Raw genomic sequence first — 27,752 nt, forward strand, 5'->3', positions numbered from 1 at the left:
TTAGGACACCTGCTAGAGCGTGTGTGTGTGTGTGTGTGTGTGTGTCTCTTCTCCGTCCGAGAGAGAAAGCTATTTTTACCCCCTGACGCAAGGGTTGAGGATAGGGGGGAACATCTGAACCGAACGACAAACAGGGCATTAAATTGGACAAATCACAAACACCAGGAAGGAGGCTGTCAAAGGAGAGACAGACGCTCAGGGACCGGTTCAGCACCACAAGGGGGTTCTTGCTTGCCGTTTCCCCCGCTATTAAGCCCCGGAACATAACATGAGCACCAGGTGGGAACCCTTCTGCTCCGGGAAGATCCGAGTGCCAAGTAAACAAGTAAATTAAATAAATAAATAAACAGATAAACAAATAAATAAATGATGGCTAATTCCCCTGTGGCATGCTCTAGCAGTCACGACGACAGCGAGGCACGTGAGGATGGACCGGCGCCCAGTGGCATGGTTTCTAATCCCAGCATGCTCTTTGATTATTTTAGATGTGAGAACAGAGACCTGGATTAACGAGTATAGGAGAGAGATGGAATGGTGAGAGAGAGAGCGTGAAAGAGAGAGATAAAGATAGAGGGCAGAAGAGGAGAGATGGAGAGAGAGGGAGGGAGAGAGAGAGAGAGAGAGAGAGAGAGAGAGAGAGAGAGAGAGAGAGAGAGAGAAAGAATGATGCAGAGAGAGACAATGAGATAGATGGCCAGAGAAATAGCTGGACAGATCAAGTGTGACAGATGGAATGAGAGATGAAACGAGATAGAATGATGGAAGAGGATGAGATAAATGAAGGGACATGAGATGAGAGACGGAGAGAGAGAGAATGGAGCGAGATAGGAGGAGAGGAGGGGTGAGAGAGAGAGAGAAGGAAAGGTGGAGTCAGAGATGGGTGTAGCGACAGACATGGGGGGACAGATAGAGAGATATATAGTGTTATAGATGAAGGACATGGAGCGACAGATGAGGATGGAGAGAAATGGAGTGAAAACTGAACAAGGACAAATGAGTCATTGAGATGCAGACGGAAAGAGATGGAGGGATCGATGGAGAGATGGAGCTAGAAACTGAGGGATAGAAAAGCAAAAGAGAAAGACAGAAATAGAGGGAAAGATGCAGAGACAGTGAAAGAATGATGAGAGCAGGAAAGCTTGGGAGAGAGATGGAGAGGTGGATGGAGACTGTGTCAGGGTGCCATCATTACAGTTGAGCATGTGCTCCGACTGCCATGGCAACCAGCCTGACTCATGGGCATTGCAGTAAAGCAGCATGGTTGGTACCCTGTAGACTGGGGTTCGAGGCCGGGTGGGGTGACTGCTCTATCTCTTCCATGCATGGGGTCAGAAGTGGGCCGGCTTGCTGTTAGACGTGCCAGTGTGACCCCAGTGTGAGGGTACCCCAGGATAAGTTGACCCCTGTTTGAGTAACCCTCCAGGATAAGTTGACCCCTATTTGAGTAACCCCCCAGGATAGGTTGACCCCTGTTTGAGTAACCCCCTAGGAAAGGTTGATCCATGTTTGAGGGACCCCCGGGATAGGTTGACCCATGTGTGAGGAACCCCCAGGATACCTTGACACCTGTTTGAGGGACCCCAGTGAACGGCAAAGCTGGGGCGCTGGGGGCTGGGCACTGGGTGTGGTGCTACATAGATGGAGAGATAGATAGAGAGAAAGATGTAGTGAAAGATGCAGAAATACAGACAGAAGGATGGAGAGGTGAAATGCAGAGAAACTGATTGACAAGAAGAACCTGACGGGGGCCCACTACTCTCACCTCCATCGAGGTATGAGTGACAGACAACATTTAATCCCACCTCCATCGAGGTAAGAGTGACAGGCAACATTTAACCCCACCTCCATCGAGGTATGAGTGACAGGCAACATTTAATCCCACCTCCATCGAGGTATGAGTGACAGGCAACATTTAATCCCACCTCCATCGAGGTAAGAGTGACAGACAGCATTTAATCCCTGCCAATCATCCCCACCTCACGGAAGACAAAACACAAAGAGACAGAAGAGGAATCAGTCTTCATGAAAAAAGGGAATAGGAACTGCTTTACAAAGGAAGGATTAACCCACAAATGGTAAGTAAACACGACAGTCAAGCTTAATTAGACAGCATTTAAAAGACACATCTCATAAAGTTTTGAGTTTGTTTTGTCTGTGAATTTTTATGATACTGGAGAAAAATGAAGTGCGTTACTGTTCAAGAGTGTTTCTGCCCTTTCGGTTCAAGAGTGGTTTCTGTCAGGTCCAGTCCAGGGGTCTCGGTTCCAGCAGACTTAGACTCAGGTCACAGTGTCTAATTCTTTCTTTTTGTATCTCCCCTTCTGTGTTACCCCCTCTCTCTCCCTCTCTTCCTCACTCTTCCTCTTCCGCTCCCAACACTCTCACTCCTCTCACTTCATCCCTTTCGACACTTGCCCCGCCACACCCCCATTTCTCTCTATCTTCCTCCCTCAATGCTCTCTCCCCCATTGCACACTCCCTCTCTCTCTCTCTCTCTCTTTCTTTATGTCCAGCCAAAGCCCCTACTGCCTGTTCCTGCCCTCTCTCCTCTCGTCTGGTGTTTATACCCTGATGCGCAGCAGGAGGGAGGGCATGGCAGGGACAAATATGCCCCCGTGACAGACATCACTCCAATCTCCATTAACGACCCTTAATGACCCCACTAATCCTGCTAATACCCCAACAACCCCGCCCTCCCCATCGCTGAATCAGACTGGATATCCTCTCATCCGCTCGGATTGCGTTTCAAGCCTGCCAAAACTAGACTATTAGAAAACGGTGAAGTCGGCAAGTCTTAATGCTATACTTAGCCTAAATCTACAGAAACTTCCCACCCCCAACAAAATGAGGATAAACAGCTCTTCATAGAATTAGATGGCTCCACAGTAAAGAGCTTCATAGCAGTGATGAGCCATAACAAGTTAAAACAAATCCCTCTGTGATGTTTGCTTGTTAAATGAAGTTAAAGCAGTTAAAAAGTATTAACTACTACAGTTTTAAAATATAAAAAATATTCCAAGTCAAGTCATCCAAACTCCAAAGTCCTACTGCAGTTAATTTGATGCAAAGCGAGGCACAATGTCACACACACACACACACACACACACACACACACACACACACACACACACACACACACACACACACACACACACACACACACACAGTAATCTGGAGCTGTATTGGAAAACTGGAAAACTGTGGTATATTTCCTCCAAGGAATTTCCAAGCCAGAATGACGTTTCATGGCACCGAGATGCCAAATAAGAAGGCTGTGGTCACTAGATGGGTCAATAGTAAAATGCCCCGAAATGCCCCTTAGCCATGGGAAAAAAAAAACTTATTTTGGTTCTTTGAGAGGAACTCTAAAGAAATGGTACCACCTCATGGAGAACTGGAACCTTTTTGTGACCCCCATGAGAAACCTTGCCTTGAGTGTGGCACGATCAGGGTACCCCCAGTTGTGCCTGCCAACGGACCCATCTGAGGCTTAAATGCCAGGCGGGAAGAGCGGTAGGCACTTGGCAGGCATATGGCAAAGCCACTCGGGCCAGTGGGTATGTATCCATGGTGACCAACACAAATCCGCCTGTTTGTGTCTGAGCCATGTGCTTGAGCTCGCTCTCTCTGCAGGAAGTAAATTAGATTGAACCCATAGAGAGAGCGGCACGGTTGGCCACCCACAAGCTTGTAGGGGATATAAAACCCAGGTTTTAAGCATGGTTGGCCATGGAAGCCCCTGCAGGATTGTGAGCGCTCTAAAACTCTGGTATTAGGCATGGTTGACCATTAAGGCTCTTGTAAGCATGTAGGTGAAGCACAATGTAGAAGCCTAGTGTGTTGCATGTTGACTTGAGTACGGGGATGCCTCGGTTTGAAGTAAGGTGGCATGGTTACCTGCGAAGGAAATAACCACGGTTGTCACGGTTATCGTAATTACTTTCCATTTCATCTATTCAGGGAACACATGTTCATCCGCCATCCGTACTATGTAGCCAAAGTACCGTCTCACATACAACCTGTCGAAGCACTCAGCAGGAGGATACACTGATGAGCTACGGTAGCAGCAACTACAAAAAGTGTGAACACAAGGAAGAGTGAATGGAGTAGTGGATAGAGAAGGATGCCCCTAATCCATAACATTGCACAACGTTTTTTAACGGTTTTAAAATACTGACTTCAAAAGCTCTAAAGCTTAATTCACCATTATGATTTATAACCAACATTAACTGCACTATCCCAGCATCCCTATACCTGAGTGGACTGATGTGTGTTTGTGTGTGTGTGTGTGTGTGTGTGTGTAGGTTCTCAATGGCTGTAGAGGTTGATTCATATCTTACCAAACAAGACTGAACACAGCTTAACTACATACATAACTTCCTACAAAAGTAGGAAACGTTGACAGAAAAAAAGGTCACATTATTACTTGTGTGTGTGTGTGTGTGTGTGTGTGTGTGTGTGTGTGTTCACGTGGGTGCCAGTGAGTGAGAGTGCAGACTTTACCACATCAAACAGACACTGGTACACAAGCACATGAAATAAGACAGACAGACAGACAGACAGACAGACACACACACACACACACACACATACACACACACACACACAGACACACAGACACACATTTGTTGTGAGACTTGGCCTACCTTTGTTCCACTCCTAAGCCAGTCCTTTCTGAGTCACCTGCAGAGAAACAGAGAATTGTTTTACAAAACTGAGACTAAAACACACACACACACACACACACACACACACACACACACACACACACACACACACACACACACACACACACACACACACACACACACACACACACACACTGCTGACTTCCTCCACCATAAATGAAACCTCTGCGCTGCTGACTTTATTCGGTGCAACTGAAGAGACAGACAAGCATAACTGTGTGTGTGTGTGTGTGTGTGTGTGTGTGTGTGTGTGTGTGTGCGTGCGTGTTTGTGTGTGTGTAAAAGGCAGAGAGAGACAGAGCGTGAAAGCGAAAAAACTTGCTCTCTTTTTGAATATGCCAGCAACCTTGAAACCCCATGCTCAGCTAAGGCACTCCTCCATCATCTAAACTAAATCTGCCTGGTAGAGCCCACTGGATGTCTCGTAGAGCCCAATGGATGCCTGGTAGAGCCCAGTGGATGTCTCGTAGAGCCCAATGGATGCCTGGTAGAGCCCAATGGATGCCTGGTTTTGCCCAATGGATGCCTGGTTTTGCCCAATGGATGCCTGGTTTTGCCCAATGGATGCCTGGTTTTGCCCAATGGATGCCTGGTTTTGCCCAATGGATGCCTGGTTTTGCCCAATGGATGCCTGGTTTTGCCCAATGGATGCCTGGTTTAGCCCAATGGATGCCTGATATGGCCCAATGGATGGCTGGTAGAGCCCAGTGGATGCCAGGGTACCGGCGTTCCCATTGGCTAAGCAGGCCCATACAGCCCTCCCGTGGGGCAAAGAGCTTTCCCACTTCCTTTCCATTCAATGAGATTCAAACAGCTTTGATCTGCTCCCAACTCACTGGTTCAGTCTCTCGGTCAACATTAGTATTGAAGGCATCAGCCAGCCGACACATACAGTCTGCTTACAGACACCAGGGTACTAAAACACACGCGCACACACACACACATATACCCACAGGTTTATGAGTCAGCGCTAGACAACAGACTGATGGCAGATAAAAGGCTGCATTGTGCTACAATAATGCATTGAAATGAGTGCAGTTCACACACACACACACACACACAAACATTACATTTCATCATTCAAAATATTACATTGCAGAAGCACCATGTCAGCTTAGCATTCACATACACACACCTTTCAAAACATACACCTTTTGTATCTACAGCTCTTGTTACATATGGATCCAAAGGCTGCACACACACACACACACACACACACACACACACACACACACACACACACACACACACACACAAAACACACTCACGTGACACTTCCCAGGCTTCAAATAACTCTTAAATTTGTCTGCCCCCTCTTTTAAAAATGGGGGCTGCTACCCTCCACCTCATATCCACACCCCCGACCCCCCGCTTGCGTTGTGCACAGACCCGTCACGCCCTGCCACTCAAAACGGAAGGGCATCCCCGTTCAGCCGCCTCGCCACCTATTAATACATATTCATGCCCGCGAAGATGCCTACGACCTCAAAGTAATGGGGGCAGAAGCGGGGCAATTAATTCGCGCCACGGAGGCTCTGAAGATTTATGAGTGAGGGAAGTGTATGTGAAGAGGAGGAGAGGAAGAGAGAGAACAAAAGAGAGAGGGATGAGGAAGAGAGAGAAGCAGAGTGGGGGATGGGGAGAGAGAAAGAGAAAGAGAGAGGGATGAGGAAGAGAGAGAGAGAGAGAGGCCCCATTAATTCAGAAAGCATTTTCTCATTCATTAATCCCCTGGCTGTTCGACTCGCCCGGTGAGCCCCGGCATCGTTAGCCTGACGCCGCCGCCGAGTACACACAGCTGGGGCGCAACAAGCATGCACACAACGCCTGGTGATCACACACTCACACACACACATAGACATTGACAGATATACAAATAAGATTACAACACAAATATACACTGACGCACACACACTACACATAGATAAATATGCAAACAACATACATATACACAGGGCAGATCCTCACACAATGTGCCACACACACACACACACAGGCCCGTCAGCCAAAGCCAATCCGCCCACCAACCATACATGTCCTTGTATCTCTGCTCACCTGGCCCTGGGCTCTCTCCAGCGCTCCCTATTTCACTTCACCCTGCTAGCCCTTTGTGCTGCATGTTTTATATGTTCAAGAGTGTCTGCAGCACTAACCCTGTGTGCTACATGCTTTATATGTTAAAGAGTGTCTGAAGCAGCAGCACTGGCCCTGTGTGCTGCACGCTTCATATGTTCAAGGGTGTCTGTTACGACCCTGTGGATATTCTCATGTATTATTGCCGTGTTTCTGCTGCTTCTGTGTGCTTTGTGTGATTTCCAGCGGATTGGCGCGCAGCAGATTGGGGCTCTGATCCTATTGGACGTTTGGAGGTCCTGGCCCTTTAAAAGCAGCGCGGTGACATCACTCTAGGCCGTGCTTTTGGGAACCGCGCGTTCTTGTGGTCTGCCACGCCACCAAAACCTCGTCTCCGCTAAACCCCAGCCTCGGGCTTTGGCCGCGCCAATACCATCGGGTGCACTACTCGCCGGAGTGAGAGTTCGGAGAGAGTGCCAGGCTGTGGAGGCCCGTTGTCGAGGCCTTGTGTTTTTGTTGATTGTTCAGTTCTTTTTGGCACCCTCGTTGGGTGATTATTCAGTGTTGAATAAATACACGCTTATTTTCAGTCTGTTGTCGGCCCGTGGTTTTAAATGTTCTGTTACATCTAAAAGCCCTAGACAGGATGTAACAGAAATGGGGGCTCGCCCACTGTTTTGAACCCGTCGCATAGCCTAAGTTTTCCTTATTGCAGGTTGATCCTCAATCTCGTTTTTGTGTTGCCTATTTATTTTCCCGTAATGTTTTTTGCTTCGGAAGCACGCTTGTGGCCAAGAGCTCTGGTAAAGGTAGAGTTTTGATTGTTTTTTGATTTGGTGGTGGGTTATTGGAAGCAAATCCGGGGGGGGGTTTCGACCTCTAACTGGTACGCTTTTGAAGATATTTGAGTTCAGTTAGTTTAGTGGGGTAGGTAATGAGGGACCAGAGTCTCGCCCAGTCTGGGTTGGTTACTTGTATTGTGCATTCTGAGGTTTTTTGTTTGTTTTTTTGTGAGCATTTGTAAAATGGCAGACCAACTGTTGAAAATCTTCGTTTTGTGTTAGTTGGTTTTCTTGTGCGCACCTTGTTGGCTGCGCTGTTCGGTGCCGTGCTCAGCGTGTCAAAGGACGGAATTGTAGAGCATTAAGTGGTGAAGACGTGAAGGTTTGTGGCTGCTAGAATTGCTCCTCTGTTGTGGGCTATTTTTCTGAGCATTTAGTAGTTTTTTTTTGGTGGAGGGGGTGAAGAGATTCGAGAATGTCTTTGGTAGACGATTTCCTTAAGAGTCCTTCCCATGATCTGTTAGAGCGGTGTAGCAAAGATCAACTATTAAAGATTGCAGAGAGTTATTCGATTAGTCTATCAACCGAGGATAAGAGACTGAAAGAATCGTTATTTAAAGCTGTTGGGTTGGGGCTGGTAGTTAAGGAGGTGCTTCTGGGCCCAACTTCTCCAGTTTTATCGTCTGCGAGTAGTGCGTCGGAGCGGGAGCTCAAACGAAGAGAATACGCTGTGCAGGAGCGCACATTGGAGGTCGAAGCGTCGCGAATACGCGCAGACAGAGAGAACCAGGCTGGTCAAGAGAAACAGCTACAAAATGACCTGGAGATGAAGAAATTGGAGTTTCAGCATCAGATTGATCTAAAAAAAATAGAACATGAAGCGAGTGAGAATGAGTTAAAGAGGAAGTTCCAGCAGCAGCGTGAACGCGAGGAGCGTGAATTCGCTCTAAAAAAGCTTGAGATGGAGTTGAAACAGGGACTCACCACTTCTCCTAACGTCGCTTCAGCTCTTCCTTCGCAGATCTTACCGTCTTCCCCTGTTCACTCTCCTACTCGTTCCTTGTCTCCTCGTGGCGATTCAGCTGCTCCGGTGAGCGAGACAAATGTAGCGCCGTCATCTTCAGATTCGTCTCCCCAGGTCCCTTGGCCTGCTCCTCCGAGTAATCTAGATAACGTTGCTCTAGTAGACCCGGCATTGCTGCTTCCGTCTGTGCTATTGCCATCAAACCGGCCGTTTGATGTTAGTCGGAACACTCGCATGATACCACATTTTAACGAAAATGAAGTTGATAGATATTTCATTCAGTTTGAGAGGGTTGCTGTGGCATTGGCATGGCCTGTTGAAGTGTGGACTTTGCTCTTGCAGACGGCTCTGACTGGCAGGGCACAATCGGTGTACTCAGCACTCTCTTTGCAACAGAGCGCTGATTACAACACTGTTAAGACGGCAATTCTGAATGCGTATGAGATGGTTCCTGAGGCGTACCGACAGATATTCCGTGACCTGCGAAAGTCTGACAGGCTCACGTTTATGGAGTTCGCAGGACAGAAAGAGAGGGCCTTTGACAGGTGGTGCACTTCTCAGGGCGCACACACTAAGGAACAGCTCCGAGAGATACTGTTGCTGGAAGAGTTCAAGAGGTGTGTTCCAGATACTGTCGCAATGTATGTAAATGAACAGAAGGTCGGAACGTTAGCTCATGCGGCAGTTTGTGCAGATGAGTACATGCTCACGCACAAAACCGCGTTTTCATCACTTCGTCATGACTCTGCTCAGCCTCCCACCTCACCGCCGAGTTGGAGGAATTCCCCGGCTTATAATTCTCCGCTGAGGCGTGAGTCCAGTGAGTCGCGTGAGTGTTTTTATTGCCATGAGGTTGGTCATCTCGTTGCCGCATGTCCATCGCTGAAAAAGAAAACTTCAGAGGATGTTCTGTGGCCTGCAGACAACGCACGCAGTCCGAGGTGAAAGACGAACGAAATGGCTGGGTTGGTCAGGTAATAATAAAATACAATAACATTAAAACCTCTGGCCAGAATAGCGGTTGTGTATGAGATGTATTGTTGAGATCTGTTCTTATGGTGAGGTTCTTATGGTGCTGTCCTTATGTTGAGGTCCTTATGGTGCTGTCCTGGGTGCTGTCCTTCTGGTGCTTTCTTTAGGGTGATGTCCTGAAGATGCTGTCCTTACGATATTGTGCTTATGGTCAAGTCCTTATGAAATTGTCCTTATGCTTCTGTTCTTATGGTGTTTTCTTATGGTCCTGTGCTAAGTGCTACTGTCCTTATGGTTCTGTGCTAATGAAACTGTCCTTATGATCCTGCTCTAAAGAAACTGTCCTTATGGTCCTGTGATACTGTCCTTATAGTCCTGTTCTCATGATGCTGGCCTAATGGTCTTTTATCAGCATTATATGTGGAATTTTGGTGGTGGGGGTGTTACGACCCTGTGGATATTCTCATGTATTATTGCCGTGTTTCTGCTGCTTCTGTGTGCTTTGTGTGATTTCCAGCGGATTGGCGCGCAGCAGATTGGGGCTCTGATCCTATTGGACGTTTGGAGGTCCTGGCCCTTTAAAAGCAGCGCGGTGACATCACTCTAGGCCGTGCTTTTGGGAACCGCGCGTTCTTGTGGTCTGCCACGCCACCAAAACCTCGTCTCCGCTAAACCCCAGCCTCGGGCTTTGGCCGCGCCAATACCATCGGGTGCACTACTCGCCGGAGTGAGAGTTCGGAGAGAGTGCCAGGCTGTGGAGGCCCGTTGTCGAGGCCTTGTGTTTTTGTTGATTGTTCAGTTCTTTTTGGCACCCTCGTTGGGTGATTATTCAGTGTTGAATAAATACACGCTTATTTTCAGTCTGTTGTCGGCCCGTGGTTTTAAATGTTCTGTTACATCTAAAAGCCCTAGACAGGATGTAACAGTGTCTGAATCACCAGCCTGGTTCTCCAACAACAGCACAGGAAACTGAATGAATGAACAAAGGACTTTTTACTTTCACTTTTCACATGTGTATATGTGCGTGTGTGTGTGTGTGTGTGTGTGAGTAGGGAGTTATTCCTTTTTACCTTTCACATAGGTGTTGTTGTATGATGCGAGTGGTGGTAAATAACAGGGGAAGTTACACGTTCCAGACATATTAGCCTTAGACCCAGAAACATTGCAACCAAATACACCAGACTGCAAATTAACAATAAAGGGTGTGTGTGAGTGTGTGAGAGAGTGTGTGTGTGTGTGTATATGTGCGTGTGTGTGTGTGTGTGTGTGTGTGAGTAGGGAGTTATTCCTTTTTACCTTTCACATAGGTGTTGTTGTATGATGCGAGTGGTGGTAAATAACAGGGGAAGTTACACGTTCCAGACATATTAGCCTTAGACCCAGAAACATTGCAACTAAATACACCAGACTGCAAATTAACAATAAAGGGTGTGTGTGAGTGTGTGAGAGAGTGTGTGTGTGTGTGTGTGTGTGTGTGTGTGTGTGTGTATGTGTGTAAGAGTGTGTGTGTGTGTGTGTGTGTGTAAGAGTGTGTGAGAGAGAGAGAGAGAGTGTGAGTGAGTGTGTGTGTGTGTGTGTGTGTGAGACAGTGAGAGTCTGTGTGTGTGTGTCTGTGAGTGTGAGTGTGTGTGTGTAAGAGAGTGAGTGAACGAGCGAGCGCGAGAGAGTGCATCTCTAAAAAAAAAATGGACATTAAACAGAGTCTGTCCATTTTGAACTGGGTGCTTCTCAAAGCTCTGTGTTTGTGCACGGACTCCAAACACACCTAAAATCAAAGCTTAAATATTTCATTACCCGAAAAGTTCCCAACCCAAGAGGGCCTCTGGCACGGCCCCAGTTTGATTCAGAGGACTGAGCAAAACTGTCCAAAGAGATCAAAAGAACTTAATTTAAAAATCGTACTGCTCCTCTCTCTCGGCCTTGAAAGCGGACATTCCTGGAATTCCAACAGGAAGTTGGAGGGGGTCAGATGTCCATGACTAGGGTTGGGATGAAAAATCGATACGGAGATATACCGCCCATCACGCAGTGAATACATTCATTATTCCTATGATTGCCTTTTAAGGGGTATTTTTTTTTTTTGTTAAACAGATATCGAGATATGTCCTAGATTATTGCCGTGCAACGTATCGAATATCACATAATTGCTGTATCATGATGAGTTGCCCTAATAATGATGGTCATCCTGAAAGTATCGCATCGGGAATTACTCTGTGAACCCCGCAGCTCGTTCTGCGTTCTGCCCTGAAAGAGAGGCCATTCCGCATTGTTAGCCCGGTTCCGCCCTCAATCCAGCTCCGACCCATTCCGTCCAAGAGTAACCTTCCAAAGGCGCCGTCAATAATTCAGAACTCAATTACCAGCCTGAAGTCTCACGGCTAAAGACAGTGTGTAAATATTACATGAGAGTGTGTTTTATATGCTCTGGCCGTGCCAGGACGCAATGTGTGTGTGTGTGTGTGTGTGTGTGTGTGTGTGTGTGTAAGCACACAGGTAGAGAGAGAGAGAGGAGTTGGAGATGAATGAGAGTCGATGGACTTGAGAAAACCCATTTACAAGATGAAAACAACAAAGTATGGACACACACACACCTGTATACACACAGGTGCGCATATACACACACTATTTATGCATACACTCTTTGTGTAACATTCCTATACCTACTATGTAGATAAACCCACACCCTAAAGTTTAGAACTCCAAGCTTTCACAGTGAGGCCTAGAATAGTCATCAGAATCACCATAGCAACAACAAATCTGAAAACAAAACATCTGACTGTGACCACGGTTCCCTTAGCAGGGACCAGATCTAACACATGGGACTTGAATGGACAGAGCTCATCAAAGCACTTTCCACTCACGCCGAATGGCTGAGAATGTGTCAATCATTCTCCTGAGCCCAACCCTCAGGAGTGCTTCAACAGCCATGATTGATGCTGCCTCGCTTCTTGAAATACTGAGTGCAAATGCTCTGGAGGACACCGTCAACGCCATGCAGCGTTAGATCCTGTCCCTGTTAAGGGAACCACAGCAACAGTCTTCACCCAGACAATCACTATTGCAGTGGACTGCGATCTAACTCAACTGTCAACTACAGTGGAGGCCAAGATAACCAGCTCACTGAACTGGACATTTAGAAAAGGCCATATCAGCTGGGTATGGGGCCATGCAGGGAGGTGTGATGTGATTATGCACAGTGTGTTTCTCTTATGCACATTTTGTGTATCTCTGTGTGTATTTCTCTGAGCCCAAAGCCAATCACAGAAGCCCTGCCCCTAAGGCTCCCTGCAAAAAAATAGGTTGACTCACATCCAGTGTATAGAAGCAAATGACTCCAGCTTGCAGTCCAACAGGCCTCTCCCACTGATACTCCATTCTCATACTTGATAACTCGATTGCATAACGTACGAAAACTCAATAGCCTCAACCATCCAGCCCGGCTTGGACAGCGCCCTGCCCTTATCCTGAGTGAGATTGAAGTGAACGCAGCAGACGGACACAGCTTGTTCATACGCTCACCCTCTGCAGATGCAACAGGAGGACCCATCTGACGTTTGAAAACTGTAATGTGTAACCTACTGTCACTGTTCTGAGGACCCATGAGGACACTACGCACGAATGCCGACTCTCCACACAGCTCCCCCGGCTGGTCTCTCAGATGCACTATTGGTTGGGGAGGACCCCGCTCAAGGCCAAATTTGTCTGCTTTCAAACGTACTCCACTCCACTACGAGAGGTGTTTATCAGGGCAAACAATCACACTTAGGGAAGGGTAACGAGAACTGGCACTAAATTGGTACCGGTTCCTGACTGGTATTGATAAGCTCCTGGACAAACAGTAACGCTATAGGTATTTATGTAATGCTTAACATAATTAACATAATCCTTCAAACCTACGTCACCAAGTTGGGGCAGCCGTGGCCTACTGGTTAGGGTTTCAGGCGGGAAACCATAGGGTGGTCGGTTCGATCCCCGAACAGTAGGACAAATGTGGGCGGGGGAAGTGGTAGACTACTGCCCTCCCATGCCCACATCCACGGCTGAAGTGCCCTTGAGCAAGGCACCTAACCCCGATCACTGCTCCCCGGGCGCCGCCAAAGGCAGCTCACTGCTCCGGGTTAGTGTGTAACCTCACTTCACTGTGTGTGTGTGTCACTTCCCTGCAGGGGCGGAGTGGCCATCGGGAGGACCGGGATTTTTCCCGGTAGGCCGGTCGGCCAATAATCTATCGAGAACCAGCCTGCAGACCGGCCTTCGCAGCCGTCGTGTCAAATTCATGAGCGGCCCATCGAGATTACATGTACGTCAAATCATGGTCCCGTGAAAATCTCTAAGTTCTCTGAGAGTTCTATGGTGCAGCAGTCCAACCACTATTTATAGCTCTATTTGTCTCTGTACATCACACCTATGGTGTGTGTCAAACTCACTCCCATTAATCCAACCTTCTGATTTTTGTTTAGCCTCCTATATTGATGTAATTCTTTTTTATTCAGACGCTTCATTAGGCTACTTTCATGACCACAAATATAAATTGGCCAGCGATTGAATTCGTTTTTTGTTGAATGTAGAATGGTCGGAGCAAATTGCCTCATGGGAAATGCGTATCGTTGTGCCTTTATCAAGTGAACCTAGGGAGATAAATTAGCGGCTATCAGCGAGAGAGAGCAGGTGAAGTGGACCTGATTGAGGGACATAAGAGAAAGGAGAAAGGAGGGGGCAAAAAGGCCAGACTGAAAAAGAGGCGGATGCTGGAGGAAAGTGCATCAAAATGTACAAGAATTACGGATTTATTCAACCAGCCGTCAACTAAATGCGAGTGAGTTGACAGGACACATTGTTGCGAATTAGCATAACATTTGAGCCAATACGGGACGCGATTTGTTCCGTATTTCCATAAATGTACATATACAAATACACTGTCACTGCCACTGTCATGTCTGTCACCCACACATCAACACTAAATCTAACAATAATGATCAAAAGCTGCCCGTTTGTTTGTGTAGTTGATATGGGAGGTGGAGGGGATGCGGGTTGGGCCAGTTTTGGGCACGTTGTGGGCCGGTGGTGGGCCGGTGCAGTCAGAATTGTCCCGGTGGATTTTTGTGTCCCACTCCGCCCCTGCTTCCCTGGATGGGTTAAATGCAGAGGTGGATTTCAGAGTGTGTGTGTCTACACCACCTCTGCCATAGAGAGGACTTTCACTTTCACTTCACTTTCACTTTTTCACCTCCCAGCCCACTGCCATAGGTACAACCAGGTACATATTGATCCCTACAACCCTGCTGGAGACTACATTCCCCAAGCACAAAGCAGGAGCATTAGCATAAACAAAAAAAAAAGCATCAACCGTGTGGTGCATGACAACAACGCATGGTTTATTTCACATTTCTACATATTCTCCTCTGGCTTTTGTTAGACAAAGAACAAGGGGACAGTGAGCTTCAAGGCATTTAAAAGACTGACCTCCACATAAACCAAAAATGAATTCTCCCCTCTCCTTCTTGCACGCACACACGCACACTGGACACACACACTGGACGCACGCTGGACACACACACACACACACACACACACACACGCACCAACTTCCATATTCTGAAACCAATGCAATAACTCAATTACTGTGTGACATACAAAATGAGCAGAAAAACATACTTCAAAAGAAGCAATTTGTATTTGCACTTTTCTCATCTAAAATCCTGTATGATGGTTAATGTCTGATCTCATGTTAAGTCGGTGTGTGGGTGTGTGTGTGTGTGTGTGTGTGTGTGTGTGTGTGTGTTGGGATGGGGGGGGTGTGTGTGTGTGTGAGTGGGTGATTTCCCAGTGCTGTGTGTGTGTGTGTGTGTGTGTGTGTGTGTGTGTGTGTGTGTGTGTGTGCGCTGGTGTAAAACCATTAGCTCCAGCAGACCGGAAGCCCATGCTCTTTAATTAAGGCAGCTGTCAGACACAACATCACTTAACTCTCCCTGCAATCAATGTCCATAACAGAGAAAACCACTATGTGTGTGTGTAAGAGAGTGAGAGTGTGTGTCAAAGAAAAAAAAGAAAAGCAGAGAAAACAAGGGAGACAAATGGCCACTATGTCTAAGAGAGTGTGTGTGTGTGTGTGTGTGCGCGCATGTCTTTGTGTCTCGGAGGTAGGGAAAAACACAGAAAAAGAACAAAAGACAGTGATGGGGAGTAAAAGAGAGAAGACATAAGTGGACAAATGAACAAAGGTGCGTTCAAATTTGGCGAAGGTTCGAGGCAAGCGCATTTTCTTTTAACTTAAATCTGAACATTTTTGTGTAAACACTCAAAATTGTTTGTTTCAAATGGTAACCCTAAGTCCAGCGTCCATGTTTATTTGTCGAGAACTACGTGCTCAGACTGTTTTTGTGTGTTCCCAAAGGCACGCTGTGAACTCAATCCAAATTAAAAACAGTTGGAAAACATTTGTCTTCGCTTGCTATTTTGAACACAACTCAGGTGTACATGAAAGAGAAGGGAGACAGAAAAGTGCAAGAGATGCAATAACACTTGACAGACACTAAGTAAGAGACAGACAGACAGACAGACAGACAGACAGACAGAGACAGAGGCAGATTTTTGAAAGAGGCACACACTACTGAAAAAGTAGTACAAGGAGACCGAAGCAATTCAGGGCCGACGGTAAAGTAGGTAAAGCGGATCACAAGCACGTAAACATAAACTACAAAATTCGTCACACAAATTTATATACACAGTTTCACAAATATGTGCAGGAGGAAAAAAAACTAAAAAACAAACCTTGCACTGTGCCTTAGAAATATGTGACCTCAGAATGTTACTTAGCCATTGTATGCCAGTTTGACCGACTTTCATTTCTCAAAATCTGAGCCCTATTGAAATTCGATGGAGCCACTAACTTCTCCCTCACTGTCTGAAATGCCTCCCTCACGGACCCGTTCATCATATTAAAGACCCACACAAACAAACAAATACAGACCAACTGAAATTGCTTTTTCTACTTAACTTCAAAAATGGTCCCTTTTTCCACAAAGACTGGTCACAGTGTTTGATGTGGGAGGGGTAAAAAAAGAGAAAGGAGCTAAAAGAAGCGGGGAAACGGGAGGAAAATTGCCGAATCCTTCCGGCTTGCTCCACTTCCATAAAACCTGACCTGTTTTGGATTCAAGGTTCGTAGCTTTTTGATAAATGGACGGTACATCCGCCTTCGTATCCCCCCCTACACACACACATACACACACACACACACACACAACCATCTTGGGAGTGTCTGGGTCCTTCACAGCCCATTAGTCTGTCCACTTTCCTCTGAAGGTCGGAGGGTGTGTGTGTGTGTGTGTGTGTGTGTGTGTGTGTGTGTGCTCCATTCCACCGATGATAAAACCAACACCTGCCTGTCCTGGCCAGAAGAGAACCCAGTAAAAGTCACTGATGTTCCATCACTTCACATTACAGACACACACACACACACACACACACACACAGACACACACACACAGAGACAGACACACACAGAGACACACAGAGACACACATTAATTGTGCATCAGGCCTGTGGCTGCGTCACAAAATAAACGAATGTCATGAATAAAAGATGCGGATGGTAAAAAAGTATTAAAACGTGCTGCAGATTGCTCACGTATTAATGTACAAATAAAAGACAAAACAACCAATACACAACCTACTCAGAATATTAAAAAGACACACCCAAGGCTTTATCACAAAGATTCACTGGAAGGCACTGAATAAATATACAGACAGAAAGACCATAGGCATTAACATATAGCCTACTTTACATTGCTCATACGCTTCAAACAATATGGACTGCATGACACATGCCCTTGCCTTTACAGTGTAAGTCGGTAGTAAACAATGTTCACTTACTTCTAACAAAAGAGTACGGCAAGGCTAGTTTCTTCACCCAGCCCTCTTCACACACACACAAAGGCAATTTAAAGCAGCCTAACACAAACTCTAGATGCCGCCGATACGCGCTGACTAATCCCCATTGGTTAGATGTCGAGATTCCTGTTGCCAATGTTACCGTGCCGCACATCACAGAAATAGCACCTAGTACTTATGGCACAGACACAAACAAGGAACAAGATTTGCATTCTTAATGCGTTCCATATGCGAGAAGCATGCAGGAACTATGCACGTTTTTTTGTATGAGAAAAATAGTCGTCATGGGAATTGATTTCTGCATGTGATGATGTTCCTAAAAAAACACCATGTCATGAAGAGAATACTAACTTAAATGCCACACAAAAACATTAAGCGTTATAATAAATCACATCATTCACACACACAATTAGCGTCAGTACTTGAGCATGTCAAATGTGGGCGAGGGGACACAACCCGCTTCATATTTAGAGGACAGAAGAGCAGGGGTGTGTGATAGCCTTGACTGCCACTGGGGGCGCCACCCCTCCTCTGATAACAGCCGACTATGTCCAAGACCTGGGCCAACCCCCATAGTAAACTCGGCTGAATAGGTTATGAAAATGAAATCACCCCCGCGAGGGCTGTCCTGTTTAATGTGGAGAGAGAGAGAGAGAGAGAGAGAGCGAGAGAGAGAGAGCGAGAGAGAGAGAGCGAGAGCGAGAGAGAGCGAGAACAAGCACCCACCTCCCCCTCAGAGGTGCAGGCCTGGCACAAACACACATTAATATTTGATGAGGACCTCCGATTAAGGCCCATTCTCACACTTTCACTCTCTCTCAAATGTCCTCTCTCTCTCCCTCATTAATTTTCTCTCCTTGCTGTTGGACAATGTTTTTTTCTTTTTTTTCACCATCCCCCTGTATTACACTCAGTCAATCCAACTTGCTCCCCCCCCCCCCTTGGTTCCAACCAAGTCTCCCTTCTTCCTGTGAGTGAGTGAGTGAGTGAGCGAGAGAGAGAGATAGAGAGAGAAAGAAAGAGTGAGAGAAGATGCACTTAACTTAAGTAAAATCTAAGACAAAGGATCCAAGTGGCCCCTGAACATGACTTTTCCACTCAGCACTTTCATCCAGAGAAAAATGAAACACAATCAGATTATTTCTGGCTTAGCCTATTTCTATCCTACTACTGTTGGAGCATAACAGGCTCTTCAAGCGTCTTCCTTCCAGGACCTTTATCTGAATAGTCAGTGGGTAATATTTCAGGTCATTTTAGGACTTTCAGAGGGCCCTGTGTTCAGTAAGTATTTGGGCAGACTGAGGTCCTTGGGCTCATCGGCCATTTTCCCACAATGCCTCAGTCAAACAGGATCCCAGAGTTCTTCGTTTTATAAAGCCGGTAAAACATGATTGGCCTGATAGAGTTCCTCTTAGAACTCTCACAACGTCAAGCTGTGCCGAAACGGCATCCAGGGGAAAAGTTCTCTGTGTGTTAGAAGTATCTATAGCAACTGAACACGAATACATATGCGCTCACACACACACAGTAGACTAACAGACACCCTGGTGGGGACCAAAAGGAGTGGAGAAAGGAGGAAAAGTGGCAGTTGAACTGAAATGCCATATCTCAAGGAAATACAAGACCAGACAAGACAAGGAAATACACAAACATTAGTTGAAAACATTAGTTGATTAATTCACTACGGACGATGAGGAGGAAGAGGCTATGACTCACATCAGGAACAAAAAACCAACAACAATAATACACGCACTTTCTCTATTAATGGAGGGAAAGACAGAGTTAAATCCATCTACGCACCTCCTGTTCTTGTGAAAACTACAGCTGGTGGTTCCCAGGGTCAGCCCTAGGACCCTTGCCCTCTCCCACGCGTCACTGATACTCAAAATGCTTCCCTTCTGGTGTGGTAGCTGGGTGATTACTGGCCATCAGAGGTGAGCGTTTGGTGTTGGATCCCTCATGGCTGGGAGTAGGGTGAGGAGGAGGAGGAGGAGGAGGAGGAGAGCAGCAGCGCCTTAAGGGCACACATTCCTCCCCTCGATCCTGACAAGTCACTACGGAGCACGGCTATTGAGAGAGAGAGAGAGAAAGAGAGAGAGAGGCATAAAAAGAGAGCAAAAAAGTCTGAGAGAGTAAAGAGCAGAAAGAAAGAGGGAAAGAAAGAAAACAGAGAGAGCAGAACAGAGAGGGGGAGACAAGAAAGGCTGTTGAATCTTCCCTGAGCCCTAAGGGCATGCCATTTCAGAGGAGAGGCAGAACTCAAAAGGTGCTCTTTGATATGTTCACACATCAGGTTCCATAGACACCCACTCTTAAACTTAAACACACACACACACACACACACACACACACACACACTCACACACTCACACACTCACACACTCGCCATTTCTGTAAGTGAATGTGGGGAAATGGGAAGAGCTGCAAAGTCTCTCTCTCTGTCAGTCTCTCTCTGTCTGTCTCTCTCTGTCTGTCTGTCTCTCTCTGTCTGTCTGTCTCTCTCTGTCTGTCTCTCTCTGTCTGTCTGTCTCTCTCTGTCTGTCTGTCTCTCTCTGTCTGTCTGTCTCTCTCTGTCTGTCTGTCTCTCTCTGTCTGTCTGTCTGTCTGTCTCTCTCTGTCTCTCTCTGTCTCTCTCTCTCTCTCTGTCTCTCTCTCTCTCTCTGTCTCTCTCTCTCTCTCTGTCTCTCTCTCTCTCTATGACTTTAGCCTTTGAGTCTCCAAACAGATGTTCACTGTCTAAATGGGAAACCAGAGAGCGAGAAAGAGAGAGAGAGAGAGAGGGAGGGAGAGAGGGAGAGAGGGCGGGAGCGAGATGAAGAGATAAATCACAGATCCGTCCCACTGCTTACACGTCCCAGCAGTCAAACTCCATGTTCACAGCATCAAACCCACAGGGCTACGGAGAGAACAGAAGATCACAGCCTTAGAAAAGAAAACAGGAAGAAAGAAAAAAAAGTGTGTTGTTGGTATGAATTTTGTTGGGATAAGCAGTGCACTTGCATCTGCATCCAGTCATTAAGCGAGGGCCATCACTGTATAATACTGGCTGTCTATAGCAACTTCTAGTATAGATCTCCATTCTCATCAGTATGGGTATCGAACCCATGACCTCCGTGCTGTTAGCTCCTTTCTCTACCTGTTGAGGCACAGGAGCTCAGCTGAATGACAACGTGAGTGAAAATGGCTTTCTGTGTTTCGGCGTGTCTGGGTTTGGTTCTGGCCTGCAGGTGGGCCGGGAGGGGAAAGGTGCCCTCGCTGTACAGAGTCTCATTACCTTCCACTTACGAGCTGGAGGGAGAAGCAATTAACCCTACTGGACCCAAACAGCTGGAGAGGCGAGAAGGTGAGAGGGGAAGAGAGGAAAGAGGAGTGGGAGGAGGGGAAGAGGTGGAGGAGAGGAAAGTGGAAGAGCAGAAGTAAGGAAAATAGAACCCTCTTCAAAGTGTTCTGAACAGAACCCTGAGTGGTTCTCTGCTGATGACGATCTAAAAAACATTTCATGATTCTAGAAGATTCTAGAAGGCATCCTGCAGTACAGGGTCAAGGTCAGCACTATATAAAGGCATCACGTAACAGTGACAGGCTTGGTCTCAAGTTAATGAGAGAGGGTAATGGATGCCGAGAGGAGACGAGAGAGAGGAGATGATGGACACAGATGGTCTGGACCGATGGTAATGTGTGATCAATCAAAGGCTCATCAAGCACGCCGGCTAATTGCCATGGTGACTGCGATGCTGTAGCCGGTCTGGCTGAGTTTACATGCCTGTGACACTCCAGATATCTTTCTTTCTTTCCTTATTCTTGTTCACTCAATCTCTCTCTCTCTCTCTCTCTCTCTCTCTCTCTCTCTCTCTCTCTCTCTCTCTCTCTCTCTCTCTCTCTCTCTCTCTCTCTCTCTCTCTCTCTCTCTCTCTCTCTCTCTCTCTCTCTCTCTCTCTCTCTCTCTCTCTCTCTCTCTCTCTCTCTCTCTCCTTTTGCTGTTGTCTCCTTCATTTCCCTCTCACTCTTTTCTTCCCTCTGGGCATCTCCTCTTGTGCTGTTGAGCTCTCAATTTGCCTCTGCCTCTGCCTCTGCCTCTGCCTCTGCCTCTGCCTCTGCCTCTGCCTCTGCCTCTGCCTCTGCCTCTGCCTCTGCCTCTGCCTCTGCCTCTGCCTCTGCTCGTGTGGGAGAGAGATGTCCTTTGGTCCCGCACTCTTGCTCCCTCTCACCTTCCCTACACACACAGCGAGGTCTCCTGGAACTTCCCCACTCCAATTCTACTCAATGAATACATATTGTAAGATATGGAATTATTTATGCTGTAGAACTCACCATTACTTGCACCTCTGTAAGTAATACTGAGTTTTGTAATTCTGGTTAGATCCTAACCGCATTTCATTGGCATTGTACCTGCAGTCTGCACAATACTAATAGTGTTGAATCTGCCTTGTCGGCTGGTCGGCTACCATTGCCAAAGAGGTACCGGCATAAAAACTTCCAGCCCAGGGCTAATCGCTGGGTGATGGTAACAACATTCACACACAAAATGATAATGTGCAGTCTGCTCAGACAGGCCTTCATGGTTAAAGAGAGTTAAGCTAGAGAACAGTAGTATAAAAGTATTGAAGTAAATTAGTATGCAGTCAAAAGGTATGCAGTGATTCGGTTATTGAGCTTTAGGACCAGTAAGTAGATGTTTTATCCGGTGGGGAAAGGAGGAATTTCAGCTGAATCTGACATTATAATCCATGGCACGTCATCAGAGAAGCAGGGCTAAAACAACTGGAAGCTGTCAGAAGGCAGTTATGAAAGGGCATAACAGCTCAAATATATATATATCTATATGTAGATATATATATAGATAAAGAGAGAGAGAGAGTGAGGAAGAAGAAACAGGGAGAGAAGAAAGAAAAGAAGAGAGTGATATTTCTAAAGACAGAGATGGGTGATATATTCACATGTGGAAAAGGAAAAATCACTGAGTGTGCGCCAAGACTTAAATTACAGCGTAGAGCCAATGATTTATTCTCTGGGTTGAGCCAGGGCTAAAAGGCACTACCATGCAGAAATGAATCCTGTAATTCAAGCACACGCTGTGTTTGAGGGCAAAACGGGAAATATGTGAAAGGAGTAGAATTATAGGAGCATGGGGCCAATGAGAGAGAGAGAGAGAGGAATGGAGAGAGTGAGAGAGAGTGTGTGTGTGTGTGTGTGTGTGTGTGTGTGTGAGTGTGAGAGAGAGAGAGAGAGAGAGAGAGAGAAAGAGGAATGGAGAGAAGACCAGCCCCATTGGGCCGAGTAGGATGGAGATTGTGACGCTAAGCTATCATTAGCGTAACTGGAGCACCTAGCAGAGATAACCACACACTCCTGCTAGAATGAGTGTAGGGGGTGAGGAAGTGTGTGTGTGTGGGGGAAGAAGCCGACACTAAAAACCAGCATGGATACATGAATCCGAGGCGGGAGGGCGGGAGAGAGGAAGGGAAAGGAGAAGGAGAAAAAGAGAGGTAGAGCAGCAGGGCCAGCCTCTGGCTTTTGGGAGCGTTCCCATCCTAACCAGGCCATTACCACACACCCAGCAGCCACCCGGGCAAGGGCAACTGCACAAGACAAACGACATGGATATGCAAGAAGAATGCAGAGCGATTGGCAGGGCACACTGCAAACGACCGCAAGGTCACAGGTTCAACTGCCGGAGGGCCAAGGAATGTATATATGCTGAAATGAAGCAATGCATCTGAACACACACAGGCTTTAGAAAGATCCAGAGAAAAATATTGGTTTTGGTATTCTGCATCGTAATATATAGAGAAATAGTCTCTGTATAAATGAATGCAAATGTTATTCAGGTCAGTGTGTATACAATGCGCCATGTCAACAGTCAAACATCAGCTCGTCTAACCAGGTATAACCAGAGGCCACCCACTAACAAGAGGGATACAAGACACAGCAGACTGAATGCTCAGGGATATATAATGAGGACCCAAAAAACATTGCAAACAACATAACCTGCAGCTGAAACCGAAACCGAATGATTTTACAGATATATGGCATCAGTATAAAAACACACCGATAACAACACATTTGACAAAATGCTGGATGTAGGGTTGGACCAAAACTCACATCGTGGCATTGTCATGGTGACTAAAGATACACGATGTATATATCAGTATTTTCCACCAGGAGCGCTACATGTTTAGAAGAAAGAGAAGATGAGAGGAGCAAACACTGGCCGCTTTACAGAAGAACTGGGCTATGTAACGCAACTTCAAACTATATCAATAGTAAACGGTATTGTCTTATCCTATATCTCCCAGACCTAGCTAGATAAACCAGCCATACATTTACCATCTGACCTGCTGGTTATTGGTCAAGACATTCCAGAGATATCCAATACCTTCTCAACTGACATGGCCTAGATCTGGCCCTGATATGGGCTGAACCTAGACCAGTTCTGTCCCTGATCTAGCCTAGTTCTGGACCTGATCTGAAACGGATCAAGTTCTTGCATGTAATCTGGGTGAAGCCCCACCTGACGTGGTTAAGTGACAAAGAGGGCCATGTTAACTACTTACTCTGTCTCAATTGCAGCCCCCAGGTCTGGCCCTCCCTCTAAATGGGTTCCTGCCACACTGCCCTAGTTCTGGCTCGTTATTAATGACCGTGGCTTCAGGTCAGGCACCCTGCTGGTCACCACCTCAGTAAGGGGGGGGGGAGAGAGATGGGCTCGTTCATCAAGCCTTGTTGTGTGTCATGTTCCAAGTTGTGTTGTCTTGGCGACAAGTATTGTTCTTTTATATAAAACAAAATGTGTATTAAACGAACAACAAGGGCAAAAAAGGACACATCTAACTGCTTCTATGGTTCACAGCAAGGAAGAAGGGGAAAAATAGACGTATAGAGATGGAGAGAGAGAGAAAGAGAAAGAGAAAAATATGGGTTAGACAGGGAGAAAAGGAAATAATATCAAAAGGAAATATTATCATTGGTTTTTCAATTGTTGTTTTACCATTGCTCTGGTCAAGTGCCAGTAGTTGAATTTAAAAGTGTGAGGTAAGGAAGGAATATCCAGGCTTGGGTTTCCTTGGATACACATGAGAATGTACACAACAGGAGGTTGGAGGCATCAGATGAGGAGGGAAAGCCATCTCACATTAGGTAAGACAAATCCTGGAAAAGCTTTTCTGTGCAAAGGTTTGCAGTTTGAAACTGCAGTCTTCATTTATTCAGTGCACGGACCAACAACCCTCACCTCCAGTATAAAACGGCAAAAAAGTTACATTTATAATTTCTAACCCTAGCATATCACAAATCTTAGAGAAGCCCTAGTCACCACATTGTGGTTGAAACTGTGTGTTAATGCTGCATCCTACTGCATCAGTCCCCCACCACATCCTAGTTATGCTAAAGCCAGAAATACTAATAAGATGCCCATGGCTATCAGTCTTTAATGGGAATGATTTCACACAGCCTTTTAAAAGAAATGCAACCACACACCCAATAAATCTGTCTCAGTCTAACACACACACACACACACACAGTCTCTAGGCCCTTGTGTCTCTGACAGGGTAGCCGTCAGCAACGGCATTAAGCACTGTAAAGAAACTCTGCTGTTTCTAACTCAAACACGAATATACCTTCTCAATCTAACACTAACACACTGTGACACACACACACACTCTGATGTGTTTAAATCCCACAAATACAAACATCCTCTCAATCTCACACACATGCACACACACACACACAGACAGAGACACACACACACACACACACACACACACACACACACACACACAGACGCACACACTGGCACACACAAGCACACAGGCTCTGATGTGTCTCACTGTGACTGCAACTGCGGTAAAGACGTGCATCAAACGCAGACCAACCGAAAGGGGGACATGCCACAAAGAATTAAAATACATCAAAGGCTTCCTCTTCTCCTTAATCTCCCTGAATTAGAGGTAGCAGCGAGCCAGCGAGTGAGCCAGCAAGCCAGCCAGCGACAGCCGACGCACTTGGACCAAGCCGCCTCACTTTCGCTGTCCATCTGGACGCATTCCACCTCGTGAGGAAAAACAAGCTTGCCCATCTTTGGGCTTTCTGTGACTGGCTTGTACATGTTGGAGAACAAAAGTGGTGCCTTTTACTGTGTTCCCGTTCTCCAAGAATGGTCTCTCTTTCTGCCTGTTCCTAGTCATGTTCGTGTGTGTGTGTGTGTGTGTTTTTGACTGAGACTGAGCTGGATTTGTTCCTGTTTGTGAAAACCACAAGCTTTGCCCATTTGTTTGTGTGAAAGTGTGAGTGTGTGTGTGGCTGATGAAACAAACATTAGAAAGAGAGAGAGGGCCAGGCACTGCATCACTTCAAAGGGGGATAGCCTGTTGTAGCACATGACTGTGTGTGTGTGTGTGTGTGTGTGTGTGTGTGTGTGTGTGTGCGAGTGTGCGTGTGTGTGTGTGTGAGTATGTGCAAGTATGTGCGAGTATCTATGTGTGTGTGTGTTATGAGCTGCTGGATCCTATAAGGCAAGCCGCTGATCTGGTCTACTCCCTGACAGTGCCCAGACCATCAGCGCACACAGCCAGCCCATCTGCAGAGGGGAACTTCTGATTCAACAAATTGCCATTTTATCTGTCCAGCAGAGAGAGATGAAAAGAAAGAGGGAAAGAAAAGAGTGCGTTGACTTTTAATAACATTTTTGAAATCAATAAAACATTGAACACTAGAAAGGCACGCAGAGAGTGCATACCTCCGCCAAGGCCATATCTCCAGCAAGGCCCTCTCTCGCAATGTAAACGAAAGCTAGAAATCATTCATAATTCAAAACTGTCAGGTAGTTTTTATGTAATCCTGCTGACAAACAGACAGACAGACAGACCAATGAGAGTGAAAACATATACAACTAGACGTAACGCAAAGCATTACAAAATATGACCGCCGAACTGTTCAGTAGGTTTTGGCACAGAATGAGTCATGGTTGTCAGTGTGTTTGTGTGTTTTTATGTGTTTTGTGTGTGTAAATTGGTTTGTGTTTAATTTTTATGTATTAAAGGAATTATTTGTGGATGCGTACATATGTCTACTGTGTGTGTATGTGTGCATACGAATGTCTACTGTGTATGTGTGTATCTGTTGCAGTTTTGACCATGCATTATGGTGCAGTTTTGACCATGTCAGCCAGAGATACCTGCAATTACATCACCTCATGTTTGCTTTTTCATTTTTAAGTAGGTGGCGCTATACATAAAATGAGTGGTTATGGGATGGGTTGACATGGCCCCTTTAGAGAAACATACAAAAAACATGTGGCCCTCCTAAGCCCTACAGTTCTCGGGATATTCGTAGAAAACTGTGTCAGCCCACCTACAGGCCAGTTGGTGTACAGTCACATAAAAAAACAATTATTGTATGGCCCCCCATGGACAAAATTGCACGAAACTTGGCATGCATTCAGAGGGTCTCATAATGATCCACCACTTTCAATTTTGTGCACTTTCGACAATATATGCATAAGTTATAAGTGACTAGAGTTGTGAAGAGTGCATAGTTTGAGGGTCTGCCATGCCCACACCCTTCAAACTTTATAAAAGACTCTCATAACTTTTAATTCCCCATTGCTGAAGAGTAACCTGACCACGTTTGAAGGCATTACCATTAAATCTGTAGGAGGAGTTCAATCACGTGCGAGGTGTGGAAACAAAGTGAAGTATCCAACCACCAACAGGTGGCGCTATAGGTGACATCAGTCAGGCATATCTACGCGTTCGGGCCGGATCCAGCGTCCACCCTAAGATATTGTCTCTGTATTGTCTCAAACAATGTACGCAAAAGTTATAAGAGACTTTGTGTTTTGTGGCAAGCACTAACAAGTTGGCAAAGTTTGAGGGTCTGCTCAGCCCACACCTTCCGACTAATGAGAAAATCCAATATAACTTTTAGTCGCCCATGGCTGAAGAGTAGCCGGACCACATTTCAAGGCGTTACCATTAAAGCTGTCGGAGGAGTTTGATCAGATGCGAGGTGTGCAAACACCGTCAAAACGCATCTTCCATTCAAAATGGCCGACTTCCTGTGGACCTGCCACAATGGCGTCGGGAGACTTTTTGGTGCGTCCAAGCATGATGAAGACATGTACCGAATTCCGTCAAGCTACGCCAAAATAACCCCAATGCGCAGGGGTTTTTGCAGTGTTCTAGGGGGCACTACAGAGCCATTTTGCTCCATCCATGGACAAAAACTCTACCCAAGATGGACGGTTACAGGCTTGATGTCCCTGGCAAATTTGGTAATTTTTCGAGCACTTTGACATATTCGATTAAAACACCTCATTTTTGCT

At 46.3% G+C, this 27,752-nt stretch overlaps 1 protein-coding gene across 2 annotated transcripts in view; it reads right to left on the bottom strand.

The window, feature by feature from the left end:
* ndst2b (N-deacetylase/N-sulfotransferase (heparan glucosaminyl) 2b) overlaps window positions 1–27,752 on the bottom strand; it is a 94,225-nt gene that overhangs the window by 49,198 nt on the left and 17,275 nt on the right. Inside the window, exons 1-2 of one of the 2 annotated variants that reach the window (XM_080835183.1) lie at window positions 19,232–19,297; window positions 4,647–4,683 (exon numbers count right to left, since the gene is read on the bottom strand). The gene's annotated coding sequence lies outside the window, so the exon portion shown is untranslated. Of the gene's footprint in view, window positions 1–4,646; window positions 4,684–19,231; window positions 19,298–27,752 lie in introns of those variants that run through there. The other variant, XM_080835182.1, reaches the window with a different exon arrangement.

The sequence above is a fragment of the Sprattus sprattus genome (genome assembly GCF_963457725.1).
Source record: "Sprattus sprattus genome assembly, chromosome: 3".
Lineage (NCBI taxonomy): Eukaryota > Metazoa > Chordata > Actinopteri > Clupeiformes > Clupeidae > Sprattus > Sprattus sprattus.